A 16,830-nucleotide genomic window follows, 5' to 3' on the forward strand; every position below is an offset into this window, starting at 1 on the left:
CAAAGCATATAAAGAAATAACTACAGTTTAGTGTGGCAAATAGTATGATAGAAACATGTACAAAGGATAGATTTGGAGCACAGTGGAGGGAACAATTTTCTTTATCTGGAGAGTTAAAAGAGAGTTCACAAATGAAAAAACATTTGATCTGGAACTAGAACCATGAGAAGCCTTCCACATTGAATTTACTCTATCAAAAGGAGATTCCTGGGGTGCTTAGGAATTTTTATTTCAAAGATAGATATTTATAATAGAATACTATCTTTTTTTTTAAGTTCCTAAAAGTATCAAGAGATATTCAAAACAGAATTTTGAAATGTAACAACATGACTTCATATCAACTTAATTATATGACAAAAAGCATAATTACCACAACTACAACCTGAAGTCAACAAAAACAGAAATCATTTAGCCTGAGTTTGAAAGGGGAAAAGTAAGACTTAGGATCTTCTTCTACCAAGCAGTGAGAACTAGCTCTAAGATCCTGTGAAAGAAGTCTCAAAAATAAAAACCACTAGCCAATGAAGAGCAAAGACTCAGAATATTTTCAGGATGTAGGATCTACCTACTGCTGTGGTAGGGAGCAGGAATAAGGAAGGATGTATCTTTCAACTCTGGGGACTCCACAGTATTCCACGCTGTAGTCGTGAAATGCCAGATGCCCTTTAGTGGTTCCCTTATGACTCCCACCTCTGAGGTAAGAATCAATAAGGAACACACACACAGAAGGATAAACCCCAAGGTTTCCAAAACACAGAGTCTGGTAGACATCTGTGGACCTGCTTAGGCTTGTTGAATGTGAACTGATTCTAGTATGATCTTAGTGGTCCAAGAAGTACATTCCTTCTTAAGATTTCTGAAATAGCTCTCCGCCTTTCAATGAATCCATTGCTAAAGTTCTATTTTTATAGCACGTCAGTTGCTGAAACAGTGATAATGATAGTTTTTAATTAACCCAGAAAGTTCAGAGGATCAAGGAAGTAAAATGTGCCTTGGCTCCAGAGCATAAGCCAACTTCATAGATGAGTAATGTTAAAACTTCTCATTTGCCAGAAGCATTTCCTGGCTGCATTCAGAATCAGGACACCAACATCTACAAGACATCTGACAAACCATTTTTTTTGAAGTCTCCCCAGGGAATGAGGTTCCCCATTGTACTGTGACTAGCCATTTCCATGGAAAGACTAATGTATATTTCACATAATCTCCTGCTTCTAAATTCTTCTTGGCATTCTCTTCCTTTAAATAATAAAACTAAAATAAATCTATGCATCTAAATGTTAAGAAAAAGGGTAACTCAATCTTCATAGTTGAACATTTCCCCCTCTTCTCATTGTGTCCACAAAAGAGGAAAAATATTCTCAGTCCGAGAGCCTAGGAAATGTTATCAAATACTGCCTACAATTAATTTTTATGTTAGCCAGTTATATTTTTAAGTTTTTCAGAAACTGTGCAGATCAGATGTTGCACAATTGGTCTTTTGGTGTATCTCAGGACATATGAGAAGGAATTCCAGAAAACTTGGTAACTGCCACTTTCTCAAATGCCACAGAAAGAGCTGTTTTTGACCCAACGTGAGTCCTACTGGGAAGGTGAAAGTGATGGGCAAGTTGTTTATTCAGGCCCAAGTACACTGTACACTGTACATTCTGGACTCTGTGATTCTGAGATTAATGACGTACCCTGGCCCAGGTATGAAAATACCAGCACATATCCCAGCAAAGTTGTATCCTGAAATGTTTTAACCTCTCATAATTAAGGTTGGGCCATAACGGGAACATTTGAGCTTCCAGAAGTTCTGAACTGACTTTTATTAACCCAGACCTATCATCTGCAATTGTGTGAAATACTTTGGGGAGACCCAGAAACACCTCAGTCTGTCACTGGAGATTACTGCTGATATTTCTGCTCTATTACTGTCCTCTGTAGGACTTACATCAGAGTTTCCCAAATGGTGAATTGTAGCACATTAGTGTACATCCAGTGGTTTAGAGGTATATGTATAAATGCTGGTCCACTCAGACTTTGGGACTGGAGTTCCCCCATTGGATGGCTTTGACCTCAATAAGCATTTTCCAGGGCTCCTCAGAGAAGGGTCAGAGATTAGGATCAGGCTCACCTTGTGTACCCACAGATGGGGAGCACAAGATGTGACAACATGCACTTACCACTCCTTTATGGCATCATGAGCTTCCCCAGAGAGGTGGTCTATTACCTGGATATCTATCTGCATTAACATCCTGGGGTGGACCACATCACACCTCATCTTGCTCAAGAGGCCTATGGAGCTGATGGAAGAGTTCACACCCAAGAAGTAAAGGACCACAGCCCAAACATGCGTTCAAATTACAGAGGAGAGATGGGGGAACTCCAATCTCTGTCTTCCTTTATATTCAATACATCTGTATATGTGTGCCCATTTAGGGGCATTCAAGCTGGCTACAGAGTAAAAATGCATGTACATTCTGCAGTTAGAACTTGATTGTTGTTTTGAAATCTTTGCTATAAAAATGCACAATTGGATTTGAAATTCATTTGAATTCGCCACAATAAATATTAGCATTACATTTGCCATTGAAAGAAAAATAATAGCCATAGGATTTTTTAAATATTCATTTTAATTGTTGAAAAATTTGGGTTGCTGTAAAAATAAGAGTTTTAAAACAAAGTTTTTATCTATATTATATAACTGTCAAGTATTGAAGAGAGCATTAAAATGCCTTCATCAGAAATTATATGTTCATTAAAGCAAGTCAAGTTTATTAAAATTTTGATAAGATTTATTTGAAAGTTTTACATACCTTCAACTTTCATCTTTTTAAATATTTTGTATTTATGTCTCCTATCATAATTATATAACATAAAGAAAACAATTTTTCTTTACCAAGCCCCATGTTAGATGACTTTTCAAAACTCCTCCATTTTACCCCTGGGTACCAAATACATCACCTTTTATGCATTCTGTGATGTAAAGATACTTGGAAAGCACTTCTTTAGATATGTAAACTTTGCCTGATTTAACAAGTTTGGTTTATGTCTGGCCTAGTCATCAATCTGAAACTGCAATTGACATTTGTCAAGATAATGGTCAGCAGGGCATAACTCAAATATTCCAAGACCTCATCAGCATCAAGTTAAAAATTAGATAAAAACAATATGCAAAACCAGTTATCACAGCTTTAATATATCTCTCATCTCAGTTCTCGATGATTTAAGAGACCCCAGTAGAATCAGTCCCCAACATCTTATTCACAAATCAGGCAAATTCAGTTTGTAGCTTTATTACTATTGGTTATTGAAGACCACCATTCACTAACACCTGGAGCCCTACCTATGCCACTCCAGTGACCCCTCTCCAGGCCACACACTCTGGACAAACAACTCATCCAAACAAATCATCTCTAGGAACAAATTAGATGAGGTACCAAATGCTCTGATATGCCCAAATAATACCTTGGGTGGTTAGCTTAGGATGTTAACAAACTTTATGGTTGGCCAAGCTTGCTTAATAAATGCTAACGGTACCAAACACGTTTGTAAAAACTGTGAAAAAGCAAAAAGGTCTTGGCCTAGTTCATTATAATTTTTCTGTCTCAGAGGAAAGGAAATTCGTAAGGCACAGTTCCATGTTCCAAGGCTACATTGCTATTCCATGATTACATTATAAAAGTCTCTCCAAATATTTAAGGAAATTGAACCATACCTAAATCAATCGGTACACTCAGGCAAACTTCTCCAACCCACGTGATCTGAGCATTACCAGAAATTAGATATTCAATTGATTTGGGACTAATCTGTAGTATTTGTGGACTGTTAATTATTCAACAAAACTGCATGAAAGAAACGTTATACATGCTCTTAAAATTGTACCAGGGTGAGAGAGTGTCATGGACATATATACACTACCAAATGTAAAATAGATAGCTAGTGGGAAGCAGCCGCATAGCACAGGGAGATCAGCTCGGTGCTTTGTCACCACCTAGAGGGGTGGGATAGGGAGGGTGGGAGGGAGGGAGATGCAAGAGGGAAGAGATATGGGAACATATGTATATGTATAACTGATTCACTTTGTTATAAAGCAGAAACTAACACACCATTGTAAAGCAATTATACTTCAATAAAGATGTTAAAAAAAAAATTGTACCAGATATGTAAAAATCAAAAGCTCTGTATGAATCATGCCACTTGCACACTTATATACACAAGAACTACAAGGTAGAGACTAAAATCCTCAGCATGGCTTGCCAGTCCTTTCTTTTTCTGCCCGGGGTCTTCTTTCCATCCTCTACCTCATGTCAGCTTTGTTGGCACCCTGAACACACCAAACACTCTCAGATACCTTTCCCTCTTTCTGGAAAATCATTTTCCTCTCATTTATTTCATAAATTTCAACTCATCTCTCAAGAAGCATCATAAGGATTGCCTCCTTTGAAAGTTTCTCTGTCTTCTTGATCTACCAGAGGGAATTATACTATAATCATTTGTTTGCATTTCCTTTTCCTCTACTTTTTGGTGAATGCTTTGATGTTGCCCTCTGAAACACTGATCGAGTACATGCCCTGTGTGGCTGCAGGATGGGAGAAGGGTGGATTTAAAAAAATGTATTGAGCACCAGATAGGCGTTTGGCACAGCACTCAGGTCTAGATATTGTACATATATCCTTACTCTTTAACATTACTAGGGATGTATCATTATCCAATTCAAAACATATTCCAGCCGGTTAGAGAGCTAAATGTAAAAAGTCACATTATCAACACTTTAGAAGACAATATATATGAATATTTATTTAAATTCTCTAAGGAAAATGGCTTTCTATGTTTAAAGGCAATAGAAAAAATCATAAAGAAAAAGATCAGTTTGGCTACGTATAAGTTTAAATTTGTGCACAAACAAAGGTGTTTAAAAAAACTGTTGAAGGAATGAATGTTCAACCTGGAAGAAATTTTAGTCACTCATTAGCTTCATAAACACAGATTTTTCATCAGCAGCATGGCCAAAAGTTTGGAACAAAAATATATGTAGGTAAGCTTTTCTCACTGTAAATGTTCAAAGGTGGTACCTTTGGAAAACTGTCACCAAGGTACACAGGAATTAATTTTCCTGTAATAGTCATTCATTGATCTTCAACATAGTTTCAGGAAAATAGTTGGTATTAATTTAAAATTTACCAGGAGAAGGAATAAATATGTGCCAATTCATTCCCATCTAGCAATCTGGAACAAGAGAAGCTCATGACCAAGAGCTAACTGATAACTTCTGATGCCTTAACAGAGCATTCTAAACAACCCACAAAACAGTCATAGTATCCTGGTAAATAAATGCATATACATGTATACTTGTATATATTTCATGAATATTTATATGCACATGATATCTGCTATAGAACTGTTCTTGGAGTCTGTAATGTCATACTGCCTTAAGTAAAGCCCCTTATAATGAAGTGATTCAGTATCTGAAGCCTGTAATACAACATTCAGTAAAGATGAGCCTTAGATAGAATTTTGTTCTATGGCAAATAGTAGCATAATGACATTCCTATGTATTTTAATAAATGTTCACAAAATGATCCCATAGGTTAAAGTAAAAATTCATGTTTTTCTGTTAATAGCATCTAATTGCTTGCATAGGAACTAAACCTCCAAGACCTCTATCTTGAATGTAGTAATAACAGTTTGACTTTTTAAAATGTTCATAAACATTGCATAGGGAATCTGAAGTGCTCAAGGTAGAAGATGTCTTGACAAAAGTGAAGCATAATCACTCTTAAAATTCTATTTTATGAATTGATATCTCCACTTTGAAATAAATTAAGATGACTGATACATTTACTATTGGCACATTAAACATTCAGCTAATTAAATCACTCTAGTATTCCATATAATGGTTGAACTTCTTTACTCCTACAGAAAAATAAATTGCCATACAGTTTGTCAAAGATATTCAAGGAAGAGAATGGTAAGAAGAATGATGAAAACATGACCATCAGTCTTCCTCACATTAAAAGAATATACATCTTATCATAGTGTATTATACTTTCAAATAAATAAGCATTCATGTTGTAGTTTTTACAAATTGCCCTAAAACTGAAATAAAAGAGTTCTCCAAAACCACATGAATATGTATACGATATATTTTTTTAAATAGCAACTGCAAAACCTCTGTCGTAGTTTCATATAATATGTTAAGCACTTCTTTCAGAAATGGAAAAGTAACATATCTGCAGATAATGGGTAGGAGAAAGCCCGAGGTCAATGCTCCCCATAAGCAGCACTGCTGATGAGAAGAAAATCACCAACATCTTTAATCTAGAATTGAGTGAGATCTTCCTCTTTATGTAATCATTTAAATGAGAAAATGCTCATATCTTTCTATTCTTTTCTGTTGGTCTTTTAAAAATAGAATCATAAGGCTCTTAGAGTCCCCTGTCTCTTACACGTCCATTCCAAAGAGAATTCTAGGCGAATAATGTGTATATTACATGCGATTTATCCTGTTCTTAATAAAAATGGGAAACAAATTAGGAGTTTTCTAACAACAAACAACTTCTTACATACCAAAAAATAATTTAGTCAGCTTTAGCCACATTGTCTTTAAATTAAATAAAGGGGTACTTCAGGGTTCAGGTGCTTCAGTGTCATGCACAGTACCTAAATGTCATTTCTAATGCTCCCTAAAGCTATTGTTTCTTTTGATTTATTTCATAATTATGTTTCTTAAACTAGGTAACAAAGAAAAATCAATATCAAATATTGGTTAGGGTTTGGGCTTTTATTTTAACTTACTTTTTATAATAATGTATCATTAGACATGCTTTCTAACTTTTTGTAACTTTATATCCATGATCAGTGATTCCTCTAAGCATTTTTTTTCTCATCTCTAAGTGCACTGCCCAGCCCGGTCTAACTTGCTGTTAGACAACGAAAGATTTTGGTGCATACTGGACTACAGAAGGCAGTTAAACTCAAAAGAGAACTTTAAGTCCAATTTAACCCAGTAACCCTGGCCAGACAATCCCTAAATACATATTATGTCTATTTCTCCTGAATCATAACAGGATTAGTTCTTTTCTAATGAGTATGTTAATAAAAATGCACTAAGGTCACTGGAACATGCTCCGATTTTTACCAAAAAGAAAAATCAAAGCAGAATTGAAAAAAAGTGGGAGAAGTGGGGTGAAAACAAAACCTGGTGCTCATAAACTCACAGAAACTCACAGGCAGAGATCAGCTGATGCTTGGAAGAGCACAGAAATAAGGGAAATTTGCACATGGAGACTACAGTTGCTGCAATTTAAGGCAGTTACACCTTATCGTGATGATTGTGTGGAGTAAGGCATGACAGTTTTCTATGCCTTCCCTTTTGCCTGACATTTAGTTTTGGTTAAGAGGGGCACTTGGAGTAAGAGAAATAGTTTATCTATTCAAAATTTAGCCAGAGTTAGAAATTAGAAAAATATACTCCTGAACTGGTCAGTATATTAATAAAAACAAATATTTTATTTATAGAGGAAAATGTTTATTCTTTACTCAAGAAGAAGTTGTCATTTCCTTTTTCATCTCTCACTTGCTTCTGCTTTTTATAATCTTAATAAGCATGGTTATTTATGCTAGATTGGCACCAGCAAATTAGAAAAAAAGAGGAAATAGTACATTGACAGAAAAATGTGACAAATAGCATAAGACTGAAAAACAAAAAGCAGGCTCAAGAGTTATCAGTAAAGCAATATGGGATCAATTAGCATGAGCAAAAAAAAAAATTCAATAGGCCCTGAGGACAATAAAACAGTATAATATATAACAATTATCTAAAGCTTGTTTAAGTAAGTCAAGAATGGGTAAAAGTTAATTCTGAAACATCTTTAATTCTTAGGGGAAAAATTTGCATTATTCAGAAAATGGCTATCTAAAGTGGCTCATTCACCAAGAATTCTGGATAGCTAAGCTATAGATGCATCATAAATATAAACAATTGATTTATATATTAATATAAAACTTTGAATTCCTATTAAATCTGGAGAAGTTAACATAGTTCTCTTTTCAACTTTGGATATTGAATAACAGTAATAATGAAAGCACACATAAACCTATATGGTTTTTTGGTTTTGTTTAGTTTGAAACACTCCAGTAATGCGTTGTACACTTTGAGAAGCTGTCTTAATCCTTTCAATATTACTAGGGGTTAATTTAGGACACTGAAATAAGTAGCGATTTACTCTAGTGGAAGGTAAAGTTAGCAAAATGTATTTTGTAAATTTCTTCAAGGACAAAGAACATTAGCTTAGGGGTACAAAAATCTGAGGATGATCTTATTATTCAGTAACGAAACACGTGAACATGTGAAGCTTCTTAGTATCAACCTGATAATATGTCTGACTTAAAAAAAACTTCTATTAATTTTTTAGAGAAAGTGTTCCATAAATACATAAAATTATATTACTTTAAATTTATTTACATTCAGTTTTGCCTTTTATACTCTCATTTAATATTCTTGAGGGAGTAAATTCAGAAGCACAGAGATACTGATCTCTTCTCAATTTATTTATAATTTAATCACAAGCCTAATTGAAGTATATTGGCACTAATGGTTTTATTTTGAGCAGAATAACGTTACCTTTACAAGAAAAGCAATTTAAGTCAGTGTAAGATTTGGTTATACTCTCATACATTGCTTCTTGAAAACAGGAATAAAATGACACAAACTTTCAGACCAATTGGACAGCATTTGAAATGTGCATACATTTTAACCTAGTAATTTCTCCTAAGGAAATAAAGAAGTGAACAAAGATGACTTTAAAAGACTGTTTATTATAGCATTATTTTTTTTAAAGATTTTTTTGATGTGGACCATTTTTAAAGTCTTGATTGAATCCGTTACAATATTGCTTCTGTTTTGTGTTTGGGCTCCTTGGCTGCAAGGAATGTGGGATCCTAGCTCCCTGACCAGGGATCAGACCCACACCCCCTGCACTGGAAGGTGAAGTCTCAACCACTGGACCACCAGGGAAGTCCCCATATAGCATTATTTTTAATAGGAAAAAAAAAAAGGGAAAACAATCTCAAATGTACTAGAAGAGGTGAATTTGTTTTAAAAAATATGGCATATCCACATAATAGAATATTATATGTTTATTTGAAATAATAATTTATATTTATTTTGAGAAAGCTTTCATGATTTATTATGTGAGAAGAAACAGGCAGAAAGTCAACTGCATTCTCTGATTCCATTTTTTAAAGCATGGTTGTCTGTTTAGAATGATTTTTAAAACACGTACATCAAAATGTTAACAGTAATTATGCCTGGATGATATTTGTTTTCCTTTTTTCTATATTTTCATAATTTTTCAATGAGCATGTATATATTTTATAAACATAGAAAAATACAACTACTGCAAAAAAAAGATTTGTTTTGGTTTATTGTATTGTTAAACATGCAAATAGCTACTAATTAAGCTTAACCCAAAAGTATCTCATGTTGATCAAGCTTAATTTCATAAAATCACTATGTCTAACTGACCCATAGGCTTTTGTTGACTTCACCAAGACTAATGCCATCTTCTAACATGGTATGCATCTTTGATCTTCCCTTTATCTCAAGACTAAGGAAGCAAGTATCCCCCTGCCCTCCATCCGCTCACATTAGCCAACTCTTACATCCGTTAGGAACCAGCACAAGTGCCTCCTCCTATGCAAAGTCCCCTGACTACCTCCCCTGCAGAGCGGTCACTTCTTGCTTTCTGCTCCCCTAGACAACCGGCACACTTCATTCCTGCATCTCCCATTCTGAACTATAATCATCTCTTGACCCCTTGGCTCCAACTAGACTGTGAGGTCCTCAGGACAGGAATTATATCTTATTCATCTCTGTACCACAAGCATTTAAACCCCATATGGCAGGGGGATACAGTAAATACTCACTAAATGAATTAATTAATCTACTTAAACCTCCACGATCATTCAGTTTTTCATGAAATTAAATAAAATAAGAGAAAAGATATAATAAACCCAGCCCCTAGGAACATGCCTGACACAAAAAGTTGAAAAATATCTGATTGGTGAATGACCATTATCAATATAGCAATCACTTTAAAAATTAAGCATGTATTTTTCTCACATGATTTGCTAATTTCAAAAGACATCTGAAAAAATATATGAAAATTCTGAGGCAAAAATAAAGAGGAAAAATACCTACACACACCACTATATTTATGTTTCCTCTTTGTTCTCTTTCATTTATACTGAAATAATTTTACTAAAGTTGTAAATTAAATTTAGCATTCTTAAGAAAAAAGGAAGATGAATATCCATCTTTTTTTTTTTTTATTTTTATTTTTATTTTTTTTTTTTTTATTTTTTTTTTTTTAAAACACTGTGCAATTGCATCAGTTGAAGAGTCAGTCAATTGACAGTGCTAATTATTTTATAGCTACTTTATTTGTTTATTTATTTATTTTTTTTTTTTTTGGCTGTGTTGGATCTTCGGTTCGTGCGAGGGCTTTCTCTAGTTGCGGCAAGTGGGGGCCACTCTTCATCGCGGTGCGGGGACCGCTCTTCATCGCGGTGCGCGGGCCTTTCACTACCGCGGCCCCTCCCGTTGCGGGGCACAGGCTCCAGACGCGCAGGCTCAGTAGTTGTGGCTCACGGGCCCAGCTGCTCCGTGGCATGTGGGATCTTCCCAGACCAGGGCTCGAACCCGTGTCCCCTGCATTAGCAGGCAGATTCTCAACCACTGCGCCACCAGGGAAGCCCGAATATCCATCTTTATGCTGCATTTACTAGCTTGAATTAGCCAGGGACATAGAAAACAGTTGATAGAATGTTCATAACATTTGACCCCTAATTTCACTTGGGAGAATCAGTATTATGGAAATAATCCATTGTGCATTTTAAAATGCATTAGTGTATATAAAATAGTGTTAATATTTATATATATAATCATACAAGCTAGCAAATAATAGATTAATGGCCAAGTAATAGAAAACCCTTCCACAAAATAGACAATTAAGCAGCATTAAATATTAGAGTTCTTAATAACAGGGAAATTCTTTTACTAAAGTAGTAAGTGATTAACTCACAACACAAATCTATCTATCCAACATGAGCTTTAATAAGTAAAAATATATAGAAGAAAAGACTATATGGAACCTACAACAGTGGTCACTTTAGGGAATTCAGATAATGAATACATTTTTCTATCATGTTTTCAATGATTAGCATGTCTTACTTTATTTATATATTTATTTTTAACATCTTTGTTGGAGTATAATTGCTTTACAATGGTGTGTTAGTTTCTGCTTTAGAACAAAGTGAATCAGCTATACATATACATATATCCCCGTATCTCTTCTCTCTTGAGTCTCCCTCCCTCGCACCCTCCCTATCCGACCCCGCTAGGTGGTCACAAAGCACTGAGCTGATCTCCCTGTGCTATGTGGCTGCTTCCCACTATCTATCTGTTTTACATTTTGTAGTGTATATATGTCCATGCCACTCTCTCAATTTGTCCCAGCTTACCCTTCCCCCTCCCCGTGTCCTCAGGTCCATTCTCTAGTAGGTCTGCGTCTTTATTCCCATCTTGCCCCTAGGTTCTTCATAACCATTTTTTTTTTTTTAGATTCCATATATATGTTAGCAAACAGTATTTGTTTTTCTCTTTCTGACTTACTTCACTCTGTATGACAGACTCTATGTCCATCCACCTCACTACAAACAACTCAATGTCATTTCTTTTTATGGCTGAGTAATACTCCATTGTATATATGTGCCACATCTTCTTTATCCATTCATCTGTCGATGGACACTTAGGCTGCTTCCATGTCCTGGCTATTGTAAATAGAGCAGCAATGAACATTATGGTATATGACTCTTTTTGAATTATGGTTTTCTCAGGGTATATGCCCAGTAGTGGGATTGCTGGGTTGTATGGTAGTTCTATTTTTAGTATTTTAAGGAACCTCCATACTATTCTCCATAGTGCCTGTATCAATTTACATTCCCACCAACAGTGCAAGAGGGTTTTACTTTATAATTACAGGGAATAAATACATAGGGAGAAACATGTAAGAGAATGTTCCTATGTTTCCCTAGCTGTTAAAATGATGGCTTTTAGAGCAGAAGCAAGAAGAACTACAATCCTGCAGCCTGTGGAACAAAAACCACATTCACAGAAAGACAGACAAGATGAAAAGGCAGAGGGCTATGTACCAGATGAAGGAACAAGATAAAACCCCAGAAAAACAACTAAATGAAGTGGAGATAGGCAACCTTCCAGAAAAAGAATTCAGAATAATCATAGTGAAGATGATCCAGGACCTCGGAAAAAGAATGGAGGCTAAGATCAAGAAGATGCAAGAAATGTTTAACAAAGACCTAGAAAAATTAAAGAACAAACAAACAGAGATGAACAATACAATAAAGTGAAATGAAAAATACACGAGAAGGAATCAATAGCAGAATAACAGAGGCAGAAGAACGGATAAGTAACCTGGAAGACAGAATGGTGGAATTCACTGCTGCACAACAGAATAAAGAAAAAAGAATGAAAAGAAATGAAGACAGCCTAAGAGACCTCTGGGACAACATTAAATGCAACAACATTGGCATTATAGGAGTCCCAGGAGGAGAAGAGAGAGAGAAAGGACCCGAGAAAATATTTGAAGAGATTATAGTGGAAAACTTCCCTAACATGGGAAAGGAAATAGCCACCCAAGTCCAGGAAGTGCAGAGAGTCCCATGCAGGATAAACCCAAGGAGAAACATGCTGAGACACATAGTAATCAAATTGGCAAAAATTAAAGACAAAGAAAAATTACTGAAAGCAGCAAGGGAAAAACGACAAATAACATACAAGGGAACTCCCATAATGTTAACAGCTGATTTCTCAGCAGAAACTCTACAAGCCAGAAGGGAGTGGCATGACATATTTAAAGTGATGAAAGGGAAGAACCTACAACCAAGATCACTCTACCTGGCAAGGATCTCATTCAGATTCGATGGAGAAATCAAAAGCTTTGCAGACAAGCAAAAGCTAACAATTCAGCACCACCAAACCAGCTCTACAACAAATGCTAAAGGAACTTCTCTAAGTGGGAAAGACAAGAGAAGAAAAGGACCTACAAAAACAAACCCAAAACAATTAAGAAAACGGTAATAGGAACATACATATGGATAATTACCTTAAATGTGAATGGATTAAATGCTCCAACCAAAAGACACAGGCTTGCTGAATGGATACAAAAACAAGACCCATATATATGCTGTCTACAAGAGACCCACTTCAGACCTAGCGACACATACAAACTGAAAGTGAGGGGATGGAAAAAGATATTCCATGCAAATGGAAATCAAAAGAAAGCTGGAGTAGCAATTCTCATATCAGACAAAATAGTTTTAAAACAAAGACTATTACAAGAGACAAAGAAGGACACTACATAATGATCAAGGGATCAATCCAAGAAAAAGATATAACAATTGTAAATATTTATGCACCCAACATAGGAGCACCTCAATACATAATGCAAATGCTAACAGCCAAGTAAAGGGGAAATCGACAGTAACATAATAATAGTAGGGAACTTTCACACCCCACTTTCACCAATGGACAGATCATCCAAAATGAAAATAAATAAGGAAACAGAAGCTTTAAATGACACAATAGACCAGATAGATTTAATTGATATTTATAGGACATTCCATTCAAAAACAGGAGATTACACTTTCTTCTCAAGTGCACACGGAACATTCTCAGGATAGATCACATCTTGGGTCACAAATCAAGCCTCAGTAAATTTAAGAAAACTGAGATCATAGCAAGCATCTTTTCTGACCACAACACTATGAGATTAGGTATCAATTACAGGGGAAAAAATGTAAAACACACAAACACATGGAGGCTAAACAATACGTTACTAAATAACCAAGCGATCACTGAAGAAATCAAAGAGGAAATCAAAAATTGCCTAGAGACGAATGACAATGAAAACATGACATTCTAAAATCTATGGGATGCAGCAAAAACAGTTCTAAGAGGGAAGTTTATAGCAATACAATCCTACCTCAAGAAACAACAAACATCTCAAATAAGCAATCTAACCTTACACCTAAAGGAACTAAAGAAGAACAAACAAGAACCAAAGTTAGCGGAAGGAAAGAAATCATAAAGATCAGAACAGAAATAAATGAAATAGAAACAAAGAAAACAACAGCAAAGATCAATAAAACTAAAAGCTGGTTCTTTGAGAAGATAAACAAAATTGATAAGCCAGACTCATCAAGAAAAAGAGGGAGAGGACTCAAATCAATAAAAATAGAAATGAAAATAGAAATAGAAAAAGGAGACAATTAAAACAGACAATGCAGAAATACAAAGCATCCTAGGAGACTACTACAAGCAACTCTATGCTAATAAAATGGACAACCTGGAAGAAATTGACAAATTCTTAGAAAGGTATAACCTTTCAAGACTGAACCGGGAAGAAATAGAAAATATGAACAGACCAATCACAAGTAATGAAATTGAAACTGTGATTAAAAATCTTCCAACAAACAAAAGTCCAGGACCAGAAGGCTTCACAGGTGAATTCTATGAAACATTTAGAGAAGAGCTAACACCCATCCTTCTCAAAGTCTTCAAATACACCATATTAACAGATTGAAGAATAAAAACTATATGATCCGAAGAGACAGACAATACCAAGAATTGGCTAGAATTTATAGAAAATGGAACCTGCATACATTGCTGAGAGGAATGTATAAGGGTGCAGGTACTTTGGAAAACAGTCTGGCAGTTCTGTTAAAAATGGAATTACTATTAAAAATAGAATAACTACATGCGCAGGCAATTCCACTCTGAGGTGTATACCCAAGACAACTGAGAACATATGTCTATATTAAAACTTTTACATGATTGCTTATAGCAGCAGCATTATTCATAGTAGCCAAAAAAGTGGCAATAACCTAAATATGAATGGATAAACAAACTGTGGTATATCCATTGGAGGAACTATTATTTGATCATAAAAATGAATGAAGTACTGACACATGCTCCAACAAGGATAAACCTTGAAAACATTATGCTAAGTAAAAGAAATCAGTCACAAAAGACCATATATTATATGAATCCCTTTATATAAAATGTCCCAAACAGGCAAATCCATAGAGACTGAAAACAGATTCATGGTTGCCAGGGGGTAGGGTAGGGGAAAATGGGGAGTGATTGCTGCTGGGTGTCAGGTTTATTTTAGGGGTGAGGATAAGGCTCTGAAATTAGACAGTGGTGATAGTTGCATAATTCTGTGTAAATACTAAAACCCACTGCACAGTCCACCTTAAAAGGCTGAGTTTTACGGCATGTAAGTTATATCTCAACAATAACTACATATGTATCAAATATTTGAATTTTTCTGAGTCAAAATTCCTTACAAGTAGAACAAATGTCTCTTAGAATGGCTAAATTCTTAAGAATTTTTAAAATAAAATTTAAACTTGAAGCCAGTAAAATTAGTTATTTCAAAAACAACGTACAGAAAGTCTCATGGATATTTTCACTACAGCAGAACCTGCTGGGAGTCTGCAAATCAATTATGAGTGGTGTATAGAAAACAGTGATACTTAAAGCATTTTATTGCCTACTACAGAGACTACAAAAATGTAAGTAAACCATTCTCTTTCAAAATCAGCCTTAAAACAGTACTTACCAAGTACAATGCTCTTTGAAAGAAGGTGTAGTCTCCAGGATTTTGTGCACTGTGATGGTTTCCAACTCATCAGGGTCTAGCTGCTCCTTTTCAAAGGGCATTCCATTGAACAGGACAACAGGCAGTGGACCAACTCCAGTCTGCTCATAGTAGCCTCTTGCTTCCTGAAACACATGGGACCACAAAGAGCATATTTTTGTCCTTCCTGAGACAAATGGAACAAAGCATATTTTTCACATATACATGTTCTAACAAGAAAAAGAAACCAACAGAAATATGGAAACCAAGAAATAACTAAAGAAAAATTATTTTAAAAATATATAAAGAACTAATACAACATTGTAAATCAACTATACTCCAACAGAAATTAATTTAAAAAATATATAAAGAACATCATACTTAATATCCTACTAGGTAAATCTGAATTTAAATTACTGGGTTTTAATAAAACCACACACAAAAAAAATTTAAAAATAAACCGTATGATCATCTCAATAGATGCAGAAAAAGCTTTTGACAAAATTCAACACTGATTTATGATAAAAAAACTCTCCAGAAAGTGGGCATAGAGGGAACCTACCTCAACATAATGAAGGTCATATATGACAAACCCCCAGCAAACATCATTCTCAATGGTGAAAAACTGAAACCATTTCCTCTAAGATCAGGAACAAGACAAGGATGTCCACTCTCACCACTATTATTCAACAGAGTTTTGGAAGTCCTAGCCATGGCAATCAGAGAAGAAAAAGAAATAAAAAGAATACAAATTGGAAAAGAAGTAAAACTGTCACTGTTTGCAGATGACATGACACTATACATAGAGAATCCTAAAGATGTCACCAGAAAACTACTAGAGCTAATCAATGAATTTGGTAGAGTTGCAGGATACAAAATTAATGCACAGAAATCTCTTGCATTCCTATACACTAATGATGAAAAATCTGAAAGAGAAATTAAGGAAACACTCCCATTTACCATGGCAACAAAGAGAATAAAATACCTAGGAATAAACCTACCTAGGGAGACAGAAGACCTGTATGCAGAAAACTATAAGACACTGATGAAAGAAATTAAAGATGATACCAACAGATGGAGAGATACACCATGTTCCTGGATTGGAAGAATCAATATTGTG

The 16,830-nt window shown here is 35.2% G+C and overlaps 1 long non-coding RNA gene across 1 annotated transcript in view; it reads right to left on the reverse strand.

Moving 5' to 3' along the window:
* Window positions 1-16,830, reverse strand: part of LOC309667180 — a 386,224-nt gene that overhangs the window by 287,693 nt on the left and 81,701 nt on the right. Inside the window, exon 3 of the long non-coding RNA XR_014267589.1 lies at window positions 15,693-15,856. This is a non-coding gene — a long non-coding RNA (uncharacterized lncRNA). The remainder of the gene's footprint in view (window positions 1-15,692; window positions 15,857-16,830) is intronic.

Source organism: Balaenoptera physalus (genome assembly GCF_965194825.1).
Source record: "Balaenoptera physalus genome assembly, chromosome: 9".
Lineage (NCBI taxonomy): Eukaryota > Metazoa > Chordata > Mammalia > Artiodactyla > Balaenopteridae > Balaenoptera > Balaenoptera physalus.